A 19,077-nucleotide genomic window follows, 5' to 3' on the forward strand; every position below is an offset into this window, starting at 1 on the left:
CCTCTCTTATTCCGTCTTGTAGAAAAGAGGGAGAGTTGGTCCACACGTGACGAGAAGCCTCAAGAAGCAGGAGGCAGTAGTTTTCAGGGAAAATGAGCAACTCCAGCAGTTGCTGGTCATGCTAGACAGGGATGTGGCTGAACTCCTGGGTTGCCCTTGGGACATTCTCACTGAGTTCTCATGTGATGGCAAGAGAGAGGAATACACGTTGGGTCAGGCTCGTGATGGATAAACAAGCGGTTATTAAGGGCTCAAGGCAGGGGAGGGGGGTAAGAGGGGTGAAAATGGTGTTTTCTCCAGAAAATTACCCTGTTTAACAGGAGTCAGCTGGGAAACGAGTCCACTTTCTAGAATGCTTCTGCTTGTGAGCTCCAAAACTGCTTGCTTGATGGTTCCTCTGTATTAAAGGCAGTCCATTCTCCCACTTTTCTTCCGTATACCAATTTCCCCTCCCTAGAAAGCTCATTTGCATGTAGTATTTGTGAAAAACTGACTGACAGTGCAAGCTCAGTGCCTGAATTTCTTTAAAAAAAAAAAGTGCCGGTTTAGTTGTGCTGTTTGCAGGAGGAGTGAGGGTTGGGGAAATGCTGAACTAACAGGAGCGTTCTCGATATGTGGTCTAGTTGACGGTCCTGTCCCTTAACTATTCCCAAGGGTGAGGACTACACATTTTGGTTTATCTCCGTCTCCCTGTCAACAAAGGAAAGGGACTCCCTGCTCATCAATTTTAGCACTTACAGTGACCTCTATACTCTGCCATCCAACCCCGTCCGCTCCCTTTTTATTGTTAGTATATCCTGAGTTTTGTCTGGATGTAATTTAAAAAAATCTTTCAAGAACTAACCTACAAATGTTTTGCAGAACTTTACAACGACTGTCATTAATTATGTTTACCTGATGTTGGATGCTGTTGTCTTGGTTCACAGCCCTCTTTTCAACTCCCATCATCTATGATAAAGCCTGAAAGTGACAAGTACTTCTTAGCTTCCTGTTCCATTAGAGAGGACACGTGGCTTAGTTCTGACCGATAAAGTATAAGGAGATAATATTGGGGATCTCCTGGGAAAGAATTTTTGATTAAAAAACATGTGTGTATGAGAAAGCTCTCTTCTTCACCTCCTTGTCGCTCCTAGATGTGTAAGGAGTGAGGACCGTCCTGGTAACAGCTATGTATTCATGAAGTGGCAATTATGAAGATGAAAGCCAACCTCCTTAGGATGAGGACTAAATGGGTTAAAAATATCTTAGTCTTCAAGAAAATAATTTCTTCAATTCACTGAAAAGAAAATTAATCATGGACACCCATGCTCCTGTGTGGCTACAAAAATTCCATCTTTGGAGTTTTTGGATAAGTGTTCTGTGACTTGCCTTTTTTTAATATCACAATTTATCTATTTCTGGAATCTATGTCTTACTGTGGTGGTATGTTGACTGAGGTCTTCCCTTTTTGTATTAAAAAATTTCTTAATGTTTATTCATTTTTGAGAGACAGAAACAGAGCGTGAGTGGGGGAGGGGCAGAGAGCGAGGAAGACATAAAATCCAAAGCAGGCTCCAGACTCTGAGCTGGCAGCACAGAGCCCGATGCAGGGCTCAAACCCATGAACCACGAGATCATGACCTCAGCCAAAGCTGGCCACTTAACCGACTGAACCACCCAGGCACCCCAACTGATATCTTTCTTTAGGTATCCTTTTTCAGGAAGATTGCAAGAGTGGTATGCAAAACTTTGCAGAACTATATCTGGGAATATTTTTCCCTTTACATGTAAATAACTTCAGCTCTATAGAATTCTTATTTTAGTTGGCCTACAATATTAGTTGCAAGTGCACAACATAGTGATTTCACAATTCTACACATGACACAAAGCTTCCCGTGATAAGTGTAGTTGCCATCTGTCACCATAGGACATTATTATAATGTTATTGACTATATTCCCTATGCTACTCTTCATCCCTGTAACTTATTTTACAAGTGGAAGTTGTACCCTTAATTCCCTTCACCTATTTTGCTCTTACTCCCTCCCCTCTGACAAACACCAGTTCTATTTGAGTCTGTTTCTGGTTTTTTGTTGTTCTTTGTTTTGTTTTTTAGATTGCACATTTTGGCTCATAGTTTTTTCCCTGAAATTTCCATACAAATTGCCCCATTGTTTCCTGTATCTATTGTGCTCATTAAAAAGCTTGGGAACAGCCTCATTTCTTTTCTTACCACCCGCCCCCCAATATCGCACCATGATGTAACCAAGTGTTTGTTATTTTTTGTTACTTTTCTTAGTATATTGTAAACCCTTTTTATCTGCTTGAATCTTTCTTCAGTTTAGGAAAATAGTCTACTGTCTTTGTATGTAGTACATTTTCTTTTAAGCCAGGTATAAAGATGTCTAAAAACACTTATTAAGCTAATACTCATTCACATATTAAATATCTAGGCTGTTTTCATATATTTTATCTACTTCACTTGCTGTTACCTTTTTAATCTAATTCTGAAAGATTCCCTGCAGTTTATTTTCTGTAGTTGAGTCTGACCTTTGCTGTTTCTAGTGCCATTTAAAATGTCACTATACTATTACATTATTTTTCTTATTTATTTTTTGCTTAATGTTAGTGTTCTTTTTTTTTTTAATTTTTTTTTAACGTTTATTTATTTTTGAGACAGAGAGAGACAGAGCATGAACAGGGGAAGGGCAGAGAGAGAGGGAGACACAGAATCCGAAGCAGGCTCCAGGCCCTGAGCCATCAGCCCAGAGCCAACGCAGGGCTCGAACTCACCGACCGCGAGATCGTGACCTGGGCTGAAGTCGGACACCTAACCGACTGAGCCACCCAGGCGCCCCAATGTTAGTATGTTAGTGTTCTTTCTATCTCCTGTCTTGTGTATTCTCTTTGTATCTTTGGTCTCATTAATTTTATCTAATTTCTCCATGGGTGATGTGAATGGTTGACTTCCCCGCCCTCTCAGCCCCCTCCGCCCCCCCGCCCAACTGTCTGGTGCTTCTCCCTGTACTGAGCTGGAGCACATCTGTCGCTGACTCCTATTTCCTCCAAACAGTATTTACGTGGCTATTGGTAGCTTTTTCCTCCTAGAAGTTAAGGTGCTTAACTGAATTCTGTTAAATTTTCATTGACTGGTCAGTTTGAGGGGTGTGGGGAAGAAGACAAACGCATCCACTGGGAAACATTTCCACAGTTTGGTTATTTGGAACTGCTGTCCTAAGGCTGCATTTCTTATACTCCGGTAACAATGTTACGAGGGCCAATCCACCTTGTTGGTAGAAATAGAGAATGCTCTTCTACTTTGGAAGAGTGTATTACCATTGCTCTTGGTGAGAGCAAGATCAGAAATCTACATTGGTGAGAAGATCAGAAAACATTCCATAGCGGTTTTTATTTGGTATGGCCAGGACTCCTCTGAATGAGACATCCTGACCCTGGTATGTGCTGGTGATAGGACACTGCCAGCCTCCCAGCTAGCCCTACCACTTCTAATTTATAAGTATTTATTTTTGTTTTTGTTTCCCCTAGGATTTCCTTCTTCTTTCCTGCTCCCATTACTATTGGGGAAGTGGAATTGCGCATATGTTCCTGTTGAGCCCTTCAAGCTAATACCTTCATTATATGCAGTAAAAATCCTTGAGGCTTTTGCCATGCTGGGTTGAGGAGACACCCACATGCCTGTGGATGATCTGGGGAAGTGACTTTCAGTATCTGTTTCCCCCTCTTTCTAGGTGCCTTTCTGTATTCAAGAGCTGAAAAAAACAAATCAATTTCCTAGATACTCTTTCAGCTAGAATTCTAAATGTGGCTTAGGTTTACCGTTCAGATACAGTTGCATGTGATTTGGAAGAGAGAAGTGAGGTGTTGGCCGTTCTGACTTCTGCTAGCAAATGCCATCCTCTGGTATCCAATTTTGTGGTGGCTTCCTGATTATGGGGTGTCATCTTCCAAGTTATGCATGTAGGTGCCTGATTACAAAGCTGCCATTTTCTTCTTAGCTCAGTTCTGTAGTGTCATTCTCAGTCATTTCTGAAAACTTACCTGATGATTCAATTTTCTAGTAATTCTGACGCCATCTAATATCCTATAAAAACTCTTCTGCATAAATCAATTAGACTTACTATCTGCCTCTAGAATTTGACCAATGTGAACTCCAGTGTAAGATTTTTTCCTTATTTTTCCTTTATGATTTGGCTCAGTTTCTAACGATTTTGGGTATCTGCTCCCATACCACCATCTTTCCTAAAAGTCTTTTTTTACATTACATTGTATTTCTTCATGTGTACTCTTTATTTCAGATCAGTTATAAAATTTCAGGTAGTTAATCAAAGGGGTGTCTGTGTTTGCATCTTTGAAGGTTTGCTTAGGTAGTAAGATAATTTTTTTGGCGATTTCGTACACACCCCACATCTTCAAAGCCTTTTTGGTAGTATAAATCCCATTTTACTATAAACCAGAAAACCTCTGTGTAAATCATTTTCTTTTTTTTTTTTAATGTTTATTTCTGAGACTGAGACAGAGCATGAGTGGGGGAGGGGCAGAGAGAGAGAGGCAGACTCAAATCTGAAGCAGGCTCCAAGCTCTGAGCTGTCCGCACAGATGCCGATGCAGGGCTCGAACTCACAAACCATGAGATCATGACCTGAGCTGAAGTCAGTCGCTCAACCGACTAAGCCATCTATGTGCCCCTGTGTGAATCAGTTTCTACTGGTTTATTTTGTGTAAAAAGGTTTAATTTTATAACCGTTCTGAGTTCTTGATGCCATGTTTTATTTCTGCTTTCACTTTCAACATTGTTCATTTTATTGCTGTCACTATCCCACCCTCACAGTGTAGTGTAGTGGGGAAATTGAAGTAAATGTGCTTTCTTTCTTTCTTTCCTGTGTATGCATCTATCAGATCTGAGCATATGGAAGGGGTAGAAAGCAAGGCTTCCCGTAAGATGAATATTTAAACTGATTTTAAAGAAGCTGTAGGCTTTAGTATAAAAGAGGGAGTGACAGTGCTCTAGGTAGAGCAATGTTTGAGAAGTACGAAGACTCAGATGTGAGAAAAACATAATGGGTTCTATAAACTGCAGGCTACTCTTAGAGCCAGAGCGGGGCAGGAGGGGGAGCACTAAGGGGAAGTCCTAGTGGCCAAATTAATAGAAAGTCTGTGCATTTCACTTGTGTAATGTGAATAGAACCCAGGGTCCCACACAGCCCAGTTTCTCTGTGGAGCGGCACATAAGAAAGCTCAGTCTAATCACAAAAGTCATTAACTAATTCTGATCTCTACTTCGTTTCTCAGAAGAACACTAAAATCCTCTTCTCACCCCCAACCCCAATTCCTATTTTCTAGGACCTTAAGACTACCCTTGCATCTCTTATTATCCAATATTTTCTTGGCACTAGGTTTCGTGTCTCTTCTCTGCTCCCACCCCCTTTCTCATCTCCTCAAGTTTTCTTAAATTCTTCAGGTCTTTTCCTAGCCCTTTCTTTGTCCAATTAAACACCTGATCTATATCCCAAAAGATTGGAAACAGGGCTGCTGGAGGCAGAACTTTCTTTAGAGGGCAGGGACGAGAGATAACATTTTACTATGAAGCCTGCGGCAGAAATAGAAGGACATTTAATCAGAGGATGACCTAAGTTTGCATTTTAGAATGTTTACTTTCATAAAATTATCAAGAATAAACCATTACTTCAGTTACATAAACTTGGTAAGTGCTTATCCTTTATTAAATTTACATATGTATAGACTCTTCTAATATAGGATATAGGGGGATTTTTTACTTCCAGAAGACTTTAAACCACTTGGCAAAATATAAATAAAGAATTGGGACCGAGGAAAAATCTCTCTGCAAAAAGAAAGTGTTACAGTTTCTTTTGATTCAGCTTTAAGCTTATCTCCAGGTTGCTCAGTTTCCCAGCTCGAAAGAGGAATATAAGGGAAGAGGAAACTAATTCCTCGGGAGATGCCATGTCTTCCAGTCTTGAATCACATACATAGGAACTCTTCATGACTGGTGCACGGTGTAATAGAGCTACCAAGCTTAACACGCTGTAGCAATTACGGCGATGGCTTTCAAAGATGATTTCTTAGGGGTGTTTTTGAGAAGTTAAGGACCACACAGTAAAATGCAAATTTAATGTAAATGGCTGTAAGGCCTGAATATATAGCATTCTAGTGTGTAAGATTCAAGGACCTGCACTCCATGCCTAGAGCATGAATGGTTTGCATACCCATTAGCTTTCCTATATCTGTTAATTCTCTCAGATTTGTGCAAGGAGCAACTATAGAGTAGGACAGATACTACTTTCATCTGGAAGGATTTTTTTATTTTTATTTTTTTAATGTTTATTTTTGAAAGGGAGGGAGAGAGAGAGAGAGAGAGAGAGAGAGCCATAGCATAAGCAGAAGGGCAGAGAGAGAGAGGGAGGGAGGGAGAGAGGGAGAGAGGGAAGGCGACACAGAATCTGAAGCAGGCTCCAGGCTCCAAGCTGTCAGCACAGAGTCCGATGCAGGCCTTGAACTCACAAACCACCTGAGCCAAAGTCAGACTTTTAACTGAGTCATCAAGGTGACCTTGGAAGGATTTATTTTTAAATGTTTATTTGGGACAGTGTGCATGTACGCGAACAAGAAAGGGGCAGAGAGGGAGAGAAAATACCAAGCAGGATCCACGCTGTTAGCACAGAGCCTGACGTGGGGCTCCATCCCACAAACGGTAGGATATGACCTGAGCCAAAATCAAGAGTCAGATGCTAAACCAAATGAGTCACCCAGGTGCCCCTCATCTGGAAGAATTTTAAAGCAGATGTTTTAAGTACACTTTTGACATAGACCTATCAGACTGGGAAAGCCTGATTCTAAGGATTGTGCTGCAGAGAACTGCTTATACCATAATATGCATTTCTAGTAACTGTTTGCTAAGTGGTATGAATTTATAGTGGCCAAGTGAGTTTTGAGGCATTGCCAGTAATCATCATTAGGATATATCTACCCTTTCTTTCCTGCAGCAGATCAAGGTATCCTCCGGGTTTACAAAGGAGTGCCCAGTAAGGTCTGGCATGGCATTTAGTGGACAGGTGTGTGGATTAAATAAGACATGTAGGGAGTATCTGCACATAGTCAACCCATAGTAAATATGAATTCCCTTTTCCTTCTCAAGTTTCTAAGTCCCAGACAACAGTGTGTTGTCATTAAATCTGATTGCCATGATGAACATAAGAGGATTACTATCTCTAACACACCAGTGGAGCCTCATTTTCCATTTTTCTTTTCAATTGACTGTGGTTTTGTGATTCTATTAAGATTGAGAGAGGAGAAAGGTGAATTTGATGGTTGGAAAGCTATAGTTGGGTTTAGAGAAGTAAGGTAATAGCCCGATCAAAGGGAGAAACATGAACAAAAATTGAGAGATGTGTGATGATCAAATTCTTGTGAGAAGAGGACATTCATCCTTTGGGGAATAGAAAAAGATACTCAGCTGAATGAAATTAATCAAACCTGTGTTTTAAAAGTCACTGGGGATATACAAGCTACCAATTTATGTGAAGTGAAGGTGGGACAGTTTGGCAAAACTTAGTGATACAGAAAACAATTACGTATTTCACATTCATTAGGCTGAAGTTTTTTTTTTTTTTTCTATTTTTACACTTCAATTCTATACTAGTTCCCCTTTTTGCTATAGTGCAATGTTGAAATGTGTTTATTTTTAACTTCTAGGTAAACATTCACTATCAACTAATCAGAAATTCTAGATTTACACATGAAGCATTTCACAGGTATCAAAAGGAGAAACTTTAAAATAAAAATGTACTTTAGATATAAGAAAATAGAATTTCTGGTTTCTAGTCTTTTTTGAAAGCAGGAGTATTCTAAAGACAACTTTATCTTAGAATTGCAGGGAAAATGTTGATATTTAAATTTGGTTAAGGGGAAAAAAGTGAATTTTAGGTCATCAGTCATATGGCAACAAAGGTGTAATTTTCCTAAAAATGTTTTAACAGGAATATTTTCATGCAGAGCATCTTATTTTACTCTGAAAGTCCTGCTTTTCCCAGCAACCAGTAATTTCATTTTAGTATTTTAATCGGTATTTTTCTCTTTTCCACAATCTGTTCATAGTGGTGGGAAACTCGGACTTAACACTGTTTAGCCATGCAGATCTTGAAATTAGAATGTCTTTCTCAATGCGGACATCATTTGAATAGGGAATCAAACTATTGATAGAAATACCGAAGAAGCAGTTCACTGTGATATCATAAAACATTCATAATGAAAATTACAAGGAAGTTGCAAGGGAAGGAAAGATGTCTTAAGGTTCAAACCCTCCAGAAAGATTCAATAAACCTAGAGAGGTAATTTTCCATCAGCCTGGTAATGACCCCCTGTTAAGCTTTAAACTGAAAAGAAAGCATTACTGTTTTTGTTTTTAAAGCTTAAAAACTATAAAAGAAATGAAATGAAACACAATTTAGACCACTCTTTTAAAGTTCTGAAGATGATTCTAATATCCTGCCGTTGAGAAATCTTGCTTTCTTCTTGACAGATGACCTTCTCTTTGACTTCCTTAGCCAAGATTCCTGAAAGTAAAGCCTTTCTTAATTTCATATTAAGCCAATATTAGAAAATATCTATATTAAAAATTCTTCTCCTGGGAAACAGGGGTTTTTAGCTATTGTACCCTTGATTATTCTGTTCTACCCTAGTAATTTACTGTGAAATCTTCTACCTGTTCTGTAAATCATTCTCTACCACTTCCCCTTTCTTCCTTACTCTTGACTCTGTAACGTCACCATTTAGACAACCATTACTTTCCTCACCTCCATATGCAACTTCTCCTGCTTTTACTTTTGCCCCCTATTTAAACTTTGGTCATCCTCACTCTGCTTTGTTAAGCAGCCCTGACCCGCTGCCATCCCACAGGCTTGTGTTCTGCCCATGCTGTATTCAGTTTGTGCTGCTGTTGGAGATCCTGAAGGCTTGGCTTCTGCTTGGAGAAACTTCCATTCTTCTCATCCTGCCAAATCCCTGTCTACATGTAAAATGTAGTGTGAATTTTGCTTCCTGATGAAATGATAAAAATACCGGATACCGCCCCTCCCCAGTCAAATGAAGACCAGTCTTTATAATAAAGCACATATTTCTAGAGACTACAGTTTGGCTTTGTAAATCTTGTAAGGGTACATTAGAAATGATGACTTTAGAAATCCTCTAGGGAGAAAAAAATCACTTGAAAGTATCCTTTTGGCATAAAAATAATCACAAAAACTTTCTGATATCTTCATAGAGGATAAGCACTGTAAGGCTTAAGTATTTGACAACTGGCATAATATTCTCTTCAGTGAGTTTTATGTAGAGTTTGGTTCCATGTGTCTTTTTCTCACTGTGTCTAGGCTACACGTAAAGTGGGTTAAAAGGACTTTAATTTTCTCTATTGCCTGTGTTAAAAACAAAAAAACAATTTACACACATAGGGGTGGGCTATGTGATGTGGCTTCTGTATCTGTGAGGAAAAACTTGGTTTTTCACAAAGCACGTTACCAATGAATCCAGAATGGGAGTTAGATATTGAAAACTCCAATAGGAAATGTGCATTAAGAGCATCAAAAATGAAGCAGGCAATATTTTTCTCCCTGTTAGTTTTGATTGGATTTCATTTGAAATCACATGTTTGCTTCTGCAGAACACAAAGTTCAGAAAAAGACGTAAATCTCCTTGGGAGGTCAGGGGAGAGTAATCAGGAGGGAGGGGTCTCCAGAGGAATAATTCAATGAATGGGGCTGTTTGGCTGGCAAAAGAGTGCTACCAAGGGGCCTAATCACTGTTTTCAAATATTTGAAGGGCTCTTGTGTGGAAGCTGCACCCAACTTGTTCGGTAGATACTAATGGGGAGAGGTTAGCAATACAGAGTGTATTGAAAAAGATGTGAAGAAGAATTCATGATATAAAAATTATGGTCTCCAAGGAAACATTTCTATATTCTGGGATATACACTATTTTTCTACACATTAATGTCTTTGTTTTAAATATAATTTATTGTCAAGTTGGCTAATATACAGTGTATACAGGGTGCTCTTGGTTTTGGGGGGTAGATTCCCATGATTCATCGCTTATATACAACACCCACTGCTCATCCTAACAAGTGCCCTCCTCAGTGCCCATCACCCATTTTCCCCTCTCCCTGCCCCCGCCATCAACCCTCAGTTTGTTCTCTGTATTTAAGAGTATGTTATGGTTTGCCTCCCTCTCTGTTTGAAACCATTTTTTCCCTTTCCCTTTCCCCATAGTCTTCTATTAAGTTCCTCAAGTTCCACATATGGATGAAAACATATGGTATCTGTCTTTCTCTGACTAACTTATTTCACTTAGCATAATACCCTCCAGTTGCATCCATGTTGTTGCAAATGGCCAGATTTCATTCTTTCTCATTGCCACGTAGTATTCCATTGTATATATAAACCACATCTTCTTTATCCATTCATCAGTTGATGGACATTTGGGCTCTTTCCATAATTTGGCTATTGTTGAAAGTGCTGCTATAAATATTGAGGTAGAAGTGCCCCTATGCATCATCACTCCTGCATCCCTTGGGTAAATTCCTAGCAGTGCTATTGCTGGGTTGTAGGGTAGTTCTATTTTTAATTTTTTGAGGAATCTCCACACTGTCTTTCCAGAGCGGCTGCACCAGTTTGCATTCCCACCAGCAGTGCAAAAGTGTTTCCGTTTCTCCACATTCTCACCATCTGTTGTTTCCTGAGTTGTTGATTTTAGCCACCCTGACCTGTGTGAGGTGGTATCTCAATGTGGTTTTGATTCCCTGATGATGAGTGATGTTGAGCATCTTTTCATGTGTCTGTTGACCATCTGGATGTCTTCTTTGGAAATGTGTATATTCATGTCTTCTGCCCATTTCTTCACTAGATTATTTGTTTTTGGGTGTTGAGTTTGGTGAGTTCTTTATAGAGTTTAGATACTAACCCTTTATCTGATATGTCATATGTAAATATCTTCTCCTTTCTGTCAGTTGCCTTTTAGTTTTGTTGATTGTTTCCTTTGCAGTGCAGAAGCTTTTTATCTTGATGAGGTCCCAATAGTTCATTTTTGCTTTTGTTTCCCTTGCCTTTGGAGACATGTCGAACAAGAAATTGCTGTGGCTGAAGTCAAAGAAGTTGTTGCCTGTTTTCTCCTCTAGGGTTTTGATGGTTTTCTTTCTCATGTTTAGGTCATTCATCCCTTTTGAATTTATTTTTGTGTATCGTGTAAGAAAATGGTCCAGTTCATTCTTCTGCATGTTGCTGTCCAGTTCTCCCAGCACTATTTGCTAAAGAGAATGTCTTTTTTTCCATTGGATACTCTTTCTTGATTTGTCAAAGATTAGTTGGCCATACATTTGTGGGTCCAATTCTGGGTTCTCTATTCCATTGATGTATGTGTCTGTTTTTGTGCCAATACCATACTGTCTTGACGATTATAGCTTTATAGTGGAGGCTAAAGTCTGGGATTGTGCTGCCTCCCACTTTGGTTTTCTTTTTCAACATTACTTTGGCTATTCTGGGTCTTTCGTGGTTCCATACAAATTTTAGGATTCTTGTTCTAGCTCTGAGAAGAATGCTGGTGCAATTTCAATTGGGGTTGCATTGAATGTCTACACATTGATTTCTTAGTGAATTGTCTCCCAGTTAATTTAGAATTTAGAATGGGCTATTTCTTCTTTACAACAAATGATATGAACTTACGTTATTTAGGTTTTCCTGGACTCTATTCCTACCCTTACCACGTAGTAAGCCCTTTGTAAATATAAGACATTATTATTGTTGCCTAGCAAAGGTGTTTTAAAAAGTACTAAATCCTTAACACGGCAGTGTGTTTAGAAAAGAAGAATGAACTTGATGATCTGGGACAAGTTGTTCTGATAAGTGGGTGAATGATGAGGTTAACTTTCCAATATCCTAGTCTTATGTATACATTTTATAATTTGAATGAAGTACCTCTACCCATTCAAATGCACATCTGCAAAAATATTGCAGATGAGTATCAAGTATCCTTGCTCAGGGCAAATGCAGGAACAGAGGCACAGTTATTCCCCTTGATGGGCAAAGCTGAATTCAGGATGGGCATCTGCTCTTGCAGAATTGTTCTTTTCCTATTCAGTGTGAAATACTAAGGGGAAAAAAGGGGAAAAAAATGAAAAAAAAGTGAAATTGTTTGAATTTTTCATTGGTTTACTTTTTATTTTAAAAACTGTGCACGGAGGCACCTGGGTGGCTCAGTTGATTAAGCATCTGACTTCGGCTCAGGTCATGATCTCACAGTTTCACAAGTTCGAGCCCCAAATTGGGCTCTGTGCTGACAGAGCCTGGTACCTGCTTCAGATTCTGTGTCTCCCTCACTCTCTGCCCCTCCTCTGTTTGTAGTCTCTCTCTCTTTCTTTCTCTCTCTCTCTATCAAAACTAAAATAAACAATAAAAAATGTTAAACAAACAAAACTTTGCATGGGGCGCCTGGATGACTCAGTCAGTTGAGCGTCCAAGTTTGCTTTGGTCATTTCACGGTTCGTGAGTTTGAGTCCTGAGTTGGGCTCTGTGCTGACAGCTCAGAACCTGGATTCTGCTTTGGATTCTATCTTTCCCTCTCTATCTGCCCCTCCTCCACTGTCTTTCTGTCTCTCTCTCAAAAAACAAATTTAATAAACATTAAAAATTTTTTTTGCAAACAATGAGTAAATACTAAGATTTCCTTAGTTAATATCTCTGAAAAAGGTAGGTATGGGCAACATTCAAATAGGTGTACAGAAAACATTAAAATATAGAGAAAAGGGGCGCCTGGGTGGCTCAGTCGGTTGAGCGTCCGACTTCGGCTCAAGTCACGGTCTCGCGGTCCATGAGTTCGAGCCCCGCGTCAGGCTCTAGAGTGATGGCTCAGAGCCTGGAGCCTGCTTCTGATTCTGTGTCTCGCTCTCTCTCTGCCCCTCCCCTGTTCATGCTCTGTCTCTCTCTGTCTCAAAAATAAATAAATGTTAAAAAATTTTTTTTTAAATAAAATAAAATAAAATATAGAGAAAAAATATCTTATGAGGCCCTGAAACTTCAGAAGTAGTGACAATTGAGATGAAACCTGGCCATGTACGCATAAATACCATTTTTTTGTTATTAAAAGACAGCCTACGTTAGATATTCTGAATGCTCCTCATATCTGAAACAATTAAAATGCTGAATAAAATGGAAAAAAAAGTCATAAAAGTAAATTTCAGAATCAAGGATAACTGAAATCGTATGCAGATAAACTCACCATAAATGTATTCAGGTACTTCATTTCATTTTTATGTAGAAAATGCTCTAGGAAACTGGGTTGCTTCTCACAGAGCAGGATTAAGAAGTCTGGCTTAAAGTTTTTTATAGGTCTAGAGTTTTCCATACTTCTCAGAATCTTGGTAAAAGTATTAATGGTGTGGTCCCAGAGATCTGTACTTAATTTGTCTGGGCTGGGACCCAGATCCTGGTAGTTCTCAAAGTTCCCCAATCTTTCTAATGTCCTGCCAAAGTTGAGAAACCTGCACTAGTGTAGATTTTTATTGTTGATTAATGACCACCTCCTCAGCCTGTGCAGCCTGGATTCCTAAACAGAGCTGTACTTTTCCTTACTTTGGGTCTTGGAGTACATAGCTGTTTCATGAATTTGACTGTAAAATCACTGCTGATGACCCCAAATCACTATAATCCTATCATTCCTCCCAGGTCTTAAACCATGTAACCAAATGCTTATTGGACATTTCCATTTAAATGATTTTTTACCCCAAATATTTATTGCTTTTTGAGAGCAAGCATGAGCATGGGGGGAGGGGGCGAGAGAGAGAGAGAGAGAGAGAGAGAGAGAGAGAGAGAGGGAATTTGAAGCAGGCTCCACACAGTCAGTGTGGAGCCAGACTTGGGGCTTGAACTCACAAACTCTGAGATCATGACCTGACCCAAGAGTCAGATGCTTAATTGACTGAGCCACTCACGTGCCCCTTCCCTTAAATGTCTTCTCTCAAACTCCCCATGCCCTCGCATAGCGTTAGCAGCACCTCCCGTGAAAGCCTGCAGTCATGTTTGATATTGCTGCCTCCTGCCGATTTCCTTTCCTCTGTCTGAAGTTTCTTTCTATTGCTTCCATTAAGTAGAACCCTTCGGCCTTTCCATGCCTGGAGTCTGTTTACTCCAGGCTCTCACTAGCTGGCATGGCTATTATTTGTAACAGTTTTCTGGCCTTCCCAAATGTAGGTCTTCTAATCTCCAAGGTATCCTATTTATGCCTAGCGGGGGGAATTTAAGCATTGCTTTAATTTCATTCCCACTTTTCATTGATTCCTGTTTTTATTTTTGGCATGTTAAAGGTCTGCATAATTTGACCTAAGCCTTTCCACCTAACATTGTTTAATGCCATTTGTTCATCTTTTTTTTTTTCTGGAAAGTCTGTCATGTATGCTCCACAGTGTGCTTTGATTAATTCAGTGTTTCCCAAAGTTGATGCTTCTCACTGATGACACTTGAGATGATTTTGGGTGGTATATGAATACACTTCAAGAATGTTTAGTTATATATTTAAGTTTAATGTAAACTAGCGAAACGCACATGTACTTCAAATCCATGATTTGACAGATTTTTATGGCTTAGACTGAGACTAAAGTAAATATTCAAGTTTTTTAAAGTATCAATTTAAATAAAATGTTAAATATGTAATATGGAAGAACTGCGAAGGTGATACATGAATAGCTGACATCCATAAAAAGAGTGCTTTAGGTTATTTTCACTTTCTCGAATATGGTGGGACAGATTCTACCCCTTCTTTCAGGCCTGATTTAACTTCAGAAATCTTCATAAAATCAACTATGCCAAACCTGCTGGAGAGATGTAGAAGGATGAAGAAAAACAAAAACCATTGGTTTTGACCCAGAACCCTAGTAATGTGTGAATGCAGGGTTTTGTTGAATGGGGAGCTGATGCGGAGTTCCAGATGGGCTACTCATTTGAACAGCAAAGGGAAAAATGACTCTAGGGGCAGTACCAAAGGTGAGACCCAGCTGAGCATGCAGGTAGCTCGGAACTGCCATCCACACAGCCAGCTCCTTCCTAAACGTGGGACAAGTGCAGATCGAGAGAGACCCAACACAGCTATAGTCTCGCCATAACTTTCATCTTCTCGTGTACCATCTCTTCTTCCTCTTCTACCCAAATCCTGCCTTGTATGCATTCCCAAAGGAGACCGGGGGTTAGTAGCTAGTCTGGGGTTGGAAGGGTGTGAGGCACAGATATTTGAGGTGAGAATACGTGCTACGGGCTGTCCTAGCTTGTCTGGGCCCTTTATGCTTGAAAAACCAGTCCTAGAGTACTTGGGGGAAGAAGCCCAAAGTGACAATTAATGTTATTCATCCTCCCCCACTCCGTAAATGGAGGCTTTTCCCATGGTTGAATCATGGTTAAATCATAGGATGTTTGTTTTTCTTTTCCTGTACTTTCTCCCTCGGGGAACTCCTACACTCCCACGCCCCCCACAAATGTGCCTGACTGGATATGAGTCCGGTAATCACGGTGACTTTCCTTTTGTCTCCCCCTGGAATTAAGTCTGTCAACTGTGAAACCAGTTTCTGACAATTATTTTTAGTGGTTTCACTCTTTATCAAACAAGAGGAAGAAGTTCAAGTGAAATCGAGGGTGTGCATGCATGTGTGTTAGTAAAACCTGAGCTAGGGTTTGGGTGTCAGGTGTTACTTTTAGCTTTGCCTGTAACAAGCTGGGTGTGTTTCCCCATCAATAACAAGAAGGGTGGGACTGGAACACCTCTAGATTGCTCCTGGCTCCATCAGAGTGAAGAATGCTTTTCCCTTGAGTTTTATGATGGTGTTTCCCTCTATTTCCTTAAATCTTCCAGGGATTTCCTGCCAGATACACTGGCATCAAGTGTATCAACTGATTTAAAAGGCTCATTTAAGGGGCAGGTGGTTAGGTTTAATTCAACTGCTGACCGCATTCTGGATACTTAGGGGAGATAAGTGATTAGTTTTATCTGCTCCTGCTTTGAATAAGAAGTGGTTAGTGTTGGAGGAGGTGGGATTAGAAGAAGGTAAAAAGATGTTTTGAAACATGAAGGTAGGCCACTTGATTACGAAAGCAAAGACATCAAACTTGGTTAAGGAATAAATCTTCCTCTGAAGAGGGGCCGTGAAAAATCTGAACCCAACCAATTCGAAATTTCTGGAGATCTGAAGAAATCTGGCAATTGACTCTTCTGCCTCGGGAAAACTTTATATTTTAACATGTGAAGCTCCACCTCCTGCTAAATTCTTCTGCTGTTTGAGAGCTCATAACATTATACATCTGGATGTTCCATTTACAGAGAGGGCTGACATACTTTATTATTTTTTTAATTTTTAATTAAATTAATTATTTTTAAAATTTACATCCAAGTTAGTTAGCATATAGTGCAACAATGATTTCAGGAGTAGATTCCTTAATGCCCCTTACCCATTTAGCCCGTCCCCTCTCCCACATCCCCTCCCATAACCCTCAGTTCTCCATATTTAAGAGTCTTTTATGTTTTGTCCCCCTCCCTGTTTTTATATTATTTTTGCTTTCCTTCCCTTGTGTTCATCTGTTCTGTGTCTTAAAGTCCTCATATAAGTGAAAACATGATGTTTGTCTTTCTCTGACTAATTTGCTTAGCATAATATCCTCTGGTTCCATCCACGTAGTTGCAAACGGCAAGATTTCATTCTTTTTGACAGTTGAGTAGTACTCCACTGTATATATATATACCATGTCTTCTTTGTCCATTTGTCCATCGATGAACATTTGCACTCTTTCCATACTTTGGCTATTGTCGATAGTGCTGCTATAAACATGGGGGTGTATGTGACCCTTTTATCCTGTGGATAAATGCCTAGTAGTGCAATTGCTGGATCATAGGGTGGTTCTATTTTTAACTTTTTTGAAGAACCTCCATACTGTTTTCCAGTGTCTGCACCAGTTTGCATTCCCACCAGCAGTGAAAAAGAGATCCTCTCTCTCCCCGCATCCTCGCCAACATCCGTTGTTGCCTGAGTTGTTAATGTTAGCCGTTCTGACAGGTGTAAGGTGGTTTCTCATGGTGGTTTTGATTTGTATTTCCCTGATGATGAGTGACATTGAGCATTTTTTCATGTGTCGGTTGGCCATCTGGATGTCTTCTTTGGAGAAGTGTCTATTCATATCTTTTGCCCATTTCTTCACTGGATTATTTGTTTTTTGGGTGTTGAGTTTGAAAAGTTCTTTATATATTTTGGGTACTAACCCTTTACCTGATATGACATTTGCAAATATCTTTTCCCATTCTGTCGGTTGCCTCTGAGTTTTGCTGATTGTTTCTTTCACTGTGCAGAAGCTTTTTATTTTGATGAGGTCCCAGCAGTTCATTTTTGCTTTTGTTTCCCTTGCCTCCAGAGATGTATTGAGTTGATGTAAGAAGTTGCTGTGGCCAAGATCAAAGAGGTTTTTGCCTGCTTTCTCCTCGAGGATTTTGATGGCTTCCTGTCTTACATTGAGGTCTTTCATCCATTTTGAGTTTATTTTTGTGTATGGTGTAAGAAAGTGGTCCAGGTTCATTTTTCTGCATGTCGCTGTCCAGTTTTCCCAGCACACTTGGTGCAGAGCCTGTCTTTATTCCAGTGGATACTCTTTCCTGCTTGGTCAAAGATTAGTTGGCCATATATTTGAGTCCATTTCTGGGTTCTCTATTCTGTTCCATGGATCTGAGTGTCTGTTTCTGTGCCAGTACCATACTGTCTTGATTATTACAGCTTTGTGGTATAGCTTGAAGTCCGGGATTGTGACGCCTCCTGCTTTGGTTTTCTTTTTCAAGATTGCTTTGGCTATTTGCGGTCTTATTCCATACAAAGATTAGGATTATTTGTTCTAGCTCTGTGAAGAATGCTGGTGTTATCTTGACAGGGATTGCATTGAATATGTAGATTGCTTTGGGTAGTATTGACATTTTAACAATATGTTTTTTCTATCCAGGAGCATGGACTATTTTTCCATTTTTTGTGTGTGTCTTCTTCAATTTCTTTCATAAGCTTTCTCTAGTTTTCAGTGTATAGATTTTTCACCTCTCTAGTTAGATTTATTCTTAGGTATTTTATGCTTTTTGGTGCAATTGTAAATGGGATCTATTCCTTGATTTCTCTTTCTGTTGCTTCATTGTTGGTGTATAGGAATGCAACCGATTTCTGTGCATTGATTTTATATTCTGCCACTTTGCTGATTTCATGGATCAGTTCTAGCAGTTTTTTGGTGGAATATTTTGGGTTTTCTATATAGTATCATGTCATCTGTGAAGAGTGAGAGTTTGACCTCTTCCTGGCTGATTTGGATGCCTTTTATTTCTTTGTGTTGTCTGATTGCAGAGGCTAAGACTTCCAGTACTATGTTGAATAACAGTGGTGAGAGTGGACATCCCTGTCTTGTTCCTGACCTTAAGGGGAAAGCTCTCAGTTTTTCCCCACTGAGGATGATATTAGAGGTAGGTCTTTCATATACAGCTTTAATGATCTCGAGGTATCTATCCCTACTGTCTTGAGGGTTTTTTATCAAAAAAGGATGCTGTATTTTTTGTCAAATGTTGTCTCTGCATCTCTTGAGAGGATCGTGGTTCTTGCCTTTCTTTTTTTGATGTGATGGATCACATTGATTGTTTTGTACATATTGAACCAGTCCTGCCTCCCAGGTATAAATCCCACTTAGTCATGGTGAATAATTTTTTTAATGTATTGTTGGATCTGGTTGGCTAATATCTTGTTGAGGATTTTTGTGTCCATGTTCATCAGGGAAATTTTCTATAGTTCTCCTTTGTAGTGGGGTCTTTGTCTTGTTTTGGAATCAAGGTAATGCTGGCTTCATAGAAAGAGTTTGGAAGTTTTCCTTCCATTTCTATTTTTTGGAACAACTTCAAGAGAATAGGTGTTAACTCTTCTTAAATGTTTGGTAGAATTCCCCCTGGAAAGTCATCTGGCCCTGGACTGTGGTTTTTTGGGAGATTTTTGATCACTAATTTGATTTCTTTAAGGGTTATGGGTCTGT

Source organism: Panthera pardus, unplaced genomic scaffold, assembly GCF_024362965.1.
Source record: "Panthera pardus isolate Hobbes unplaced genomic scaffold, ASM2436296v1 HiC_scaffold_13, whole genome shotgun sequence".
NCBI lineage: Eukaryota > Metazoa > Chordata > Mammalia > Carnivora > Felidae > Panthera > Panthera pardus.